This window comes from Alligator mississippiensis, chromosome 6, assembly GCF_030867095.1.
Source record: "Alligator mississippiensis isolate rAllMis1 chromosome 6, rAllMis1, whole genome shotgun sequence".
In the NCBI taxonomy this organism is placed as follows: Eukaryota; Metazoa; Chordata; order Crocodylia; family Alligatoridae; genus Alligator; species Alligator mississippiensis.
In genome coordinates, this window is record NC_081829.1 from 66,353,107 (window position 1) to 66,362,869 (window position 9,763).

The following is a 9,763-nucleotide window of genomic DNA, read 5'->3' on the forward strand; positions in this document are numbered from 1 at the left end:
CCCAGAAGTGCCCGCAGCCACTCCTGGAAGTGGCTGCAGCAATCAGCCGCAGCGATCGGCCGCCAGGGGACCCCCTTGTGGGCAGCAAGATCAGCCGTGCCCCGCTGCTCGGCAGGATCTGCCGCAGGGGACTGCCCCCACTGGTTGGCAGGACTGGTCACAGCAGGGGCACATGCCCCGCCCCGACTAAGGCAGCACCACTCGCCCATGACCCGATACTTTACTTTCAGATTTGCCAAGGCCTTAGTGGGCTACTTGTGAGAAATATTTATTTATTTGCCTCTTTATCTCTCCCTGGATTTAATTCTAGGACTATAAATACTATGAAAACGTCAGGTTTAATTAACTTTTTAAATAAAAGTTATTCTGTGCCTCCCTGGCTGTCTGACATCTGACAGCTCCAGGGATGAGACCAGCCTTAACTGCACATCAAAGAGCAACTCACACAAAGGAACTCTCACAGCCCCAGGGAAATATACTCCAGCTTCAGTTTTCCCTGTGCAAAATTAAGTTTATTTTGTACCTAAGGAGACTTTTACAATCTTTGATTTCTCCTCAGCCAGAAGAGGGGTGTGTGTGCTGAAAGCTTGCAAAGAAATTCTTTTTGTTGCTATTTTAGTTGATCTAATTAAAGGTATCACCTCTGAACCAAGAGTTTTAGAGTTTTGTATTTCTCTTGTCTCGGACCATCATGGCTACAGAACGTCCCTGTAATAAAAGTTTACATTTTTCCCACTCTTTGTCCTTTAGTTCATCCTTCTTCCAAAGGAAAGACAACCCATTGTCTCAGAACTCTTCCATTGCTTGCCTAACCTCCCATAAGACCTTTGATAAAAAATGTGATGGAATCAAAATAGAGAAAAAATCAGTTGAGCCATGTTACCTCCTCACATTCAAAATCTTTCTACCTATAAAGGCAAGAAAGCCTAGAATTGGTCACCTAAGGAGGTTTTGGAATTTTCTTTATTGAATGTTTTCAAGAACAGTTTAGACAAACATGTGTAAGGACTTGTCTTTGTAGACTTTCCGATAATACATACACAGACTTCATTGTTTTTTTTTCCTCATAGTGCTGGATTTTCTTATGTAAACTATTCCACTGAAAAGCAAATAGAATGACATCACTTTGGCACTGACACTGAAGTGTTCAGTTATAAGTTTTTTAAGTAAAATCTCAAAAATAATTTGGAGTCTGTTTGATTTTTCTTAGTGAACATATATATTAAATGAGTACCAAAACTCCTTCCCTCCATTCCTTGGGCACCAGAGCTGTGCGACAGAAACAGCATTGTGTCATTTTGACTTGGATTTCACTGTTTTGATGGGACATTATTTTGTTTTGGTGTTTCATTTAGTTTTGTCACAACTGTTTCGCTGTTTTGACACAGTTTCGCTGTTTCACCCATAGGCTATAATGGGGAATCATGAAAATGCCTATAACTTTGTAATTTCTTGCCCAATTCAGATGAAGATTGCAGGGATGGTAGCCCCTTCTGGAGGCATGAAGCCTGCCAAGCTTCAAGGAGATAGGTGCAGGAATTTCTGGGACACCGCACCTCAAGGTGCTGACAAGCAAAACTCATTAATCCTATTAAGGATTCCAATATTTTCTATTAAGGATTCCAATACTTTTTCCAGAATTAATTTCCTTCTCCTATTTTTTACCCCTTGATCCTAATTTTGTCCAGTGAATTTTTATCACTATCGTAAGAAATAAAGAGTTTCCAGTAAAGAGGATGGCTTTTTAGTGATTGACAAACGAGCTAATTGGAATCACTTTCCAAATTCAAGGCCCATTATAAATTCAAATGATTTATTAAGGAAAATCTCATTTAAACTTATATAAACGCCTAATTTCTTTTAATTTCTTGTAAACTACACACTCCCAAATAATGCAAGCACTTTGTTTTTAGATCTGCTCTGCTGATAAGCTGTGTGTTTAACATCCTGGTAGTGGAGTTACACCTCTTTTCTCTTGTTCCTGGTTGCCACACCTCTAGCAAGGTTCAAATGCAACCGCTGACACTATCTTGGTACTGTGTCCATCTCAGATGCTGTCATTCCTGTCACTGAATCCCTGCAAAGCTCTATATTGGCTGTTAAGAATTTCTGATCTGCATTAGGCTGAGTAACTATTCTTTTTTTAAGCAGTACTTCTCTGATGGGAAAAGTAGATACAGAATACAGTTGTTCACAAAAAAGTGGCATGATAGTGTGCATGGCATTTATTAGCAAAATGAAAATTATTTTTGGCATGTTTACCTTTCTTAATCAGGTCTCTTGGGATATAATTAATATTGAGATGTATACATAATTTGTTAGGAATTGTGTATAATTTTTTTTTTATTCCTTCCACTACAATAAGGGGAAATATTAAAAGGTTGTTAAGATCAACTTTTGAAATTTATTTTTATTGTGGTAGCACTTGTATATAGATTCTTATCTTGTTTATTTAATTACAAGATTATTATTAATTACAAGATTATTTAATTGAGTCAAATTTTGTTTTGTTCTTTTGTAACTGCTGCAAAGACTTGTGTAGATGTATAATAGAAATGTTGGTGCACTGAGAATATTGACTCACATAAAGTTTCTTCTTTACCAGGTGAAGGTCCAGTCCTCCTCTTTGCCATTAGTTCTATTTTAATAATGTTGTTGCAAGAGGGAGAGGTGTAAGGGTATAATTCTCTTAATGGGGAAGAAACAGCTGAATCCTTTGTGCACTGATGGAAGAAAGAACACATTATCATTTGATAGGTGCAAGGAAAATGTAATCCACCAATACTTTAGTTGTATATGCCTTTCCTTGCTGCTGGAATATATGCAAATATATATAATTGTTAAAGTATTTCTGTTAAGGCTTCATTGCAAGGTTGTTAATCACTGTAATATTGAGAACTATTCAATATCATGAGCTAACTCTGACTACTGTTGTTCACATGAGCAGCTCTATTGACTTCAGAGGGACTACTGGAAAGTTAAGTTATTGCAGAATTGAGTATTTAATGTCAAAACCATGTGGTAAACTAGGAGTCCACTCTTGGGTGTATTCAATGGAAATATGCGCCCCACAAATTGTAATGGCTAAGTTGTAAAAATATAGTGGGACTCCTACTAATTTACTTTTGGAAGTGTCTATAGACAATTTCTCACACAAGTGGTGTTGAGAGTAATGGAATTTCCCCTGAAACTGACTTCATTTTTTTCCTGATGAATACCAGCAATGCTTAATGCAAGGAAGTCTCTGTGAGGTATGTGTTACTGAAGTAATGGAAAGGCACAGTACTTTCTAAATGTACTGACTAGGAAGAAATAATTATATGTAGATATCTACTCAAATCGTGATTCTGTGGATTTCTCAAAATCGAGTGGTTGCCATGAAATCTGTGGAGACAAAAAAGACTAAAAATAAAATACTGGCACTTCAGTGGGAGCCAGTAGTCCTTCTGGCCATGTAGCCCAGCACGAAGCGGGCTGCTCGCATGAATGTGAGGAGGCAATATGGCTGCCGCCCCCACACCTTGCTACTGCTTGTTATGTGGCCCCACCCCCCTCCACCAGTCAGTGATGAGAGGAGGGGCCATATGATGGACAGTTCTCCCCCAATCAGCAGCAGGGGGTGGGGCCACTGGAGACTCTTGGCCAGAAGTGTGAGGGTTCCCACCACAATAAGCCTTTGAAAATTGTGGACAGCCCTGCTCTCTGCCCACAAAAACAGCTGGCCACCCCCTCAAGTTGGATGAGCCCCTGGACTGAGAATATAGTAATTAGGCATTTTTCTACAGCTAGTACAAATAGACAGGGAAGGTCTTCACCTGGCTAACACCAATTGACTCAACAGTTGTTACTGCTATAAGGAACAAAGTCAATCAAAACCTGGGTATCTAATGGGACCAACCTGAATAAATCTCCATTTGCTTCAGTTGTCTTCTGGATACTATAAAATGGTATTATCTTAATATTATAAAAAATAAGTAGCACTATGCATTGCACACGTTGTTCTTTAATTGAATTCATCAACTGAATCTTGAATCATGTGAGTAATAATGCTAATTGTTTATGAGACAAGTGTCCTGGCAATTATAAACTGGTAGAATAATCAAGTACAAGAGGGAAACTTATTTTGCAATGTTATACTGTATGTAAAATATTATTTATTAGTAATAATAGTAATGGTAGTAACTTATATTATGAACAAATTGATAAGACCAGATTGTATTTGAAGTATACTTTGCCATGTTACACACATTGTTTCAGGGAGACCCAAGATGTGGCTGGCAGTAGCAGTGACGTTTGTGATCCATGGAACTCAATCAGTGCAAGAACCGTTTGAAGATAATCATAATATTAATCCTGAAGTATGGATGAATATTGTAAGTATGGTTTTAAAGGGAAGGGAAAATCTTTGGAAAACAATGACATGTTCATGGTAGTTGTTATATAATTAGTTGATTAAATGGACAGAACCTCTCATAAAACCATGAAAATATGACGAGAACCTTGTCGACTTATTAGATATGATTTACAGTTTAACTGTATGTGCCCACATAGCCTAGAAAAGCCTTCAAAACTGAAAGCTTTGACAGTGAGAGAGAAAATCCTTTCATTATTCTTCCGCCAGACTGAAATTATCTCCTACAGAGGATACCCAGCTGAGGAGTATAATGTTGAGACAGAAGATGGCTATATCCTTACTATTCAAAGAATTCCACACGGGAAAGAGAATGAGAATGATATAGGTAAATCACGCGTCTTTATTAAACAAGGAACATGTATCCCTGAATCATGTCCATAAATCGTTTACACTTAGGTTACATAAATATGAGAAGGAGCCTTATAAAGGCCCCAGGGAATCCATGACTGGTTTCATGGAGGTGGTTCGCAGCTGATGGGGATTCATGGTGTTAGGTTTTCTTTCCACAGCTGACTAAGGCCTCTCCACTCAGTACTGTGGGGAGGAGGCAGAGGCAGGTCAACTTGAAGCAGTGTCAGGAAGGCAGATGAGACTGACTGTACTCAGGCCTTCTATAAATGTTGATGTAGTATGCCAATTGACATAAATTCTAATTAATAACATATAGTGTCACTATTCTGAAAATATCGTTAGAATTAAGGGAACTCTAGTAGATTTGTTTATTTGGTATGTGTGTTTGATATATAAATAATGAAATATTATTTCTTTTAATTGATAAAGAATTTTAAACTAGCCTGGGATGTAGTTAAAATGATAAAAAATGGTGTCCAGCTGACAGAGGTCCTAGGAAGCAATTATTTACTGTAATATAAAAAAGGTTTAATTTGTTGTGTTAGTACTGCTGTTAGAGAGCCAAGTCTTAGATAAGCATTTTGTATTTTGTATCTAACTACAGGTAACCAATGAAGATAAATGCTTTGAGTTCAATAATCTGTCTAACTTTATCTCAACTATGCCGTTGGTCCAATAAAATATATCACTCCCCAAAACCCTTTTAGCATAGTAAATGGTGGCACAGCAGGAAGAATGCAGCAGGAGGAGCTGCTGAGCTAAAAATGATTTTATTAAGGCTTTGCTAATTACTTCATAGTAAGGAATCCAGGGAAAATGCAGGTAGTTCACAGGGGATTTGATAATTTATCACTTCTATAAAAATTCCATTATTATTTTCCTAAATTAAGTGTAAATACTACTCATCATTTTATTGTTAAGACTTGGTAGTATTAATTTAAGACTCAAATTTGCTTTTAAATGCCCTATTGCTATTTCAAACGATTAATGTATCCTTGAATCTTATTTTGACCTTGTCTGATTGGTGGTTAATTTTTGTTATTTTGAATTATATGTTGGTTCATTTCATTTTGCACAAAATTTTATCTTTGTTAATTCATTGTTGTATGCCTAATTTTGAGTAACTATTATTTATTAACAGTTTATTCATTTGTAATATAGTGGAAAAACACCAGATTACTGACCTTAATTTTAAATAAACGTTTTGGCACTTAGATCTATTTAATCTTGTGTGGCAAGCAGCATGCACGTCATTTAAAGTAGTCTATTTAAACTAGTGCCATGTTAAGTTTTAAATATTTCCACAGCTTCTTGTTCTATAGTTAGAACTAGGAGGGAACACAGAATGGAGAGGAAGGGAGCAAAGGTGGTCTTCTAGGGATAGCAGCAGGATGGTAAATTTGGTTCAGAAACTGGAAAGTGTGTGCTACTACCAGTTTGGTCCATATCCTCATAAAGACGAAATGGAACTTTTCACTATTAGCATTACGCCCCTTCAGGAATTAAGCAGGCCCATTCCTGTGCAGTCAATGCCAAGCAGCTCTTCAGATGGGCTTTAGCAGCTGGTTTTCCCAAGTTGTCTGGGAAGGTTTCAACTCGTGTCCACCTGCTCATTATTAATGTTCACATCAGGTCAAAATGTGTTTGCTAGTAGGTACTTAATAATTATACCGAATTCAGGGAACAGAGTATGAATGCAAGGTGCAGGAACATGGCCACACAAGTTTGGGAAGAAGCCATAGAAAGTTAGGGCTGTGCAAAGCTCTGGTCCCTGATTTGATTTGGCGGAGATTCGGCCCGATTAGGTGGCTGAATCTCTGAATCCAAATTGAATCAGGAGACACTTTAATCTCTCTGAATCGAATTGGAACCCTCCAAATCAATTCAGAGAGATTCGGAAAGATTTGGTGATTTGGACATAGACACAAGTTTATGTGTTTCTTCTACATACCTCAAGGTACCAGGTGGCTCGTGAACACTGTGATGGTGGGGCGGATGGAGCATCCCACAGGAGCGTGGTGGGCTTGCCAGCACGCTCATCAGTTGACCCGGAAGTGGGCCAGAAGCAGATTTGATTAATCAAATCTTCAGATTCAGCCTAATTGAATTGGGGACAGTAATCTGAATCAATGAATCAAATTACTGTCCGCAATTTGGATCAAATCCAAATCTGAATTGAATACGGCCCATTTTGGACACCCAATATAGAAAGTAATGCAGGAAGATACTGATATTGCAGGAAATGTTGTGGAGGACAAGAGGAGGTTCAGAAAGGCAAGAGGGCTCTTGTTAATCTGATATCTATCCATCCAGATGTATTGTAAAATCTACTCTCAATAAGCATTTTGTTTTAGGAGCAAATCATGCCAAACAAACTTGATCACCTTCTTTGATAAAGTCACTAATTGGGAGGATGAAGGGAATACAATGGACATATTGTACTTAGACTTAGGAAGGTTGTTGATAAAGTTCTTCTCATAAGCAAATTGGAGAAACATGCGCTTGATAGAATGACTACGAGTTGGATATTGAGTCAGTGACAACAACAAAGGATAAGTATAAATATATCAGTGTTGGAATGACGGGAGGTCTGGCTCTATTTAATGTGTTTATTAAGCATTTGAGTGAGCGAACCTGCAGATGATACAAACACACTGGAGGACACAAGTAGAATTAAGAGTGATCTTGAGAGATTGGCAAGGTGGGCTAGAGACAAGAGGATAAGGTTTAACCCAGAGAAATGTAAATTTCTATAACTGGGGAGAATTATCAAAAAGCACAAATATGGAACTAGAGATAACTGGCTGGGTGGCAGCACTGCTGAGAAAGATCAACAGGAGTCACCTATGTGATGCAGCTACATGCATTTTAAAAAGGATGCAGAGAAGTTGGAGAGGGTCCAAAAGAGGCAATGAAGAAGCAATGAAGATGATAAATAAGTTGGAAGGCACACTGTGTAAGTAGAGCTAGAGAGAACTAAGCATGTTTAGATTGCAGAAAAGGTGATTAGTGGGAGCCATGATAGCAGTCTTTAACTAATAAACTTGCAGTGCTGGGACATTGAAAAATGCCCTTGTCTCCAGCTTTATCTGTGACAAGTTAGGATGTTTCTAGTATTTTTGGCCAGTGTGTCTTGTACTTTTGCAACATGGTAGTTTGCTTAATTTCAGGAATAATTTAGACAACACTTGTTTGGGACAGTTTGACTAGGAATGATCCTAAGGCTAGGTAGAGACATTCAAGAAACCTGAAGCAGAAAAGATCTAGGTTATATGGTTTTCTGTAAGCAGTATAGTTTCAATTGGTAGTGAACAGAACACATGTTCACCCAAGGTGGGAAGCGGTGGGAAGGGCAGTGGTGTAAATCTTAGACCAGGTTGTAACAGGTTGTCTGTGTATGCTAAACCTCTGTTCTCTTAAGTGTATAGACCATTTTCTGATCACTAATACCAGTAAAAGTGTAATGTCTGTATATGGCCTATGGTACCTTCAAATTTCACTAATGCAGGTTTAGATTAGAAATTAAGAAAAACTTACTTTTTGAATGGTGAGACAGTAAAATAGACTTCCCAGGAAATATGTGGAACCTTCTTCACTAGAGGTTTTCAAAAAGAAGCTGGTAAGCATTGGTCAGGAGAGACTGAGAGCAGCATTCCTGTATTTCAACTGGGGGTTTAGACCAGATAGCCCTTGAGATCCCTTCCCACTTCACATTCTACAATTAAAAAATGGCTGCCACATACTACATCTGGTTCTGGCTGTATCACTTCATTTTCCACATCCATGCACATCATTTGGGAGTTATTAAGGAGGGCTGGAATATGAAAAGTGTTGGAACTTACGTCTAAAGTGTAAGTGTAAAGTGGCTGGGGCTATCTTGAAGGATCCTTGCAGGTATGCAGGGCCCCGGGGTGGGCGTCCAGCGACCCCCCTGAGTGGAACCAGGTGGTGGCTGGCCTGGGCCGGGGTGGCAGGGGCCTGGGCAGCCCTCCACAAGGCCATGTCAACCCGAAGGTCCAGAAGGGGACTGATCTGGCGGGCTAGACCAGATGGCAGTTCCAGGAACGCAGGCACAAATCCAGCTTTGCCCCTGTGACCTGTCCAAGGGCTGGGCAGGCCGGGGCTAACTTGAAGGGTGCCGGCAGGTATGCGGGGCCCTGGGGTCGGTGCCCAGCAACCCCTCTGAGCAGAACTAGGTGACGGCTGGCCTGGGCAGGGGCCTGGGCAGCCCTCCATGAGGCCATGTCTAAAGTAAGTCTGAAGTGTTGGAACTTTGCTCTAAAGTGTACAACTTACGTCAGAAATGTTGACTGTCAGTTATTTACCATCACTGGTTCAGTGGAATAGTCAATGTATCTCTCTTTTAGGTCCAAAGCCTGTTGTGCTTCTGCAGCATGGTTTGCTTGCAGATGCCAGCAACTGGATCACTAATATGGCTAACAATAGCCTGGGCTTCATTCTAGCAGACGCTGGCTATGATGTTTGGATGGGAAATAGCAGGGGGAATACCTGGTCTAAACAACATAAAACCCTTTCCGTGAAGCAAAAGGAATTCTGGGCTTTCAGGTGAATTATAATATTTGGAAAACCTAACTTTACCAACCTGTTACGGTTAAAACATGGTACTGTGAAAACATTGTGCAACTACACTAATATATATATATGTATATAATGAATTAGATCAAAAATACTAACACATAACCATTAATTTTGAGTGCACCATTGTCTTATTAGGCTTTCAGCATTACTGAAAGTCTCCAGCTTCACTGAAATAATGTGCTAAGTAACTCAGAAAATTAGATCCTCACCATAGCAACCTTGGCCACAACAATTTTCCTTCCCTCATTTATATGTCTATCATACTTGTTGTTTTGTAGATTTCACAAGTTTTATCTTGAGCTCGTATTAATTCTTACCAGAAGGAGGTGCACCTACCAAAGGACATAAAGGTTTAAACATAGCCATGCTAAAATATCCAGCACCTATCCATGGACATTA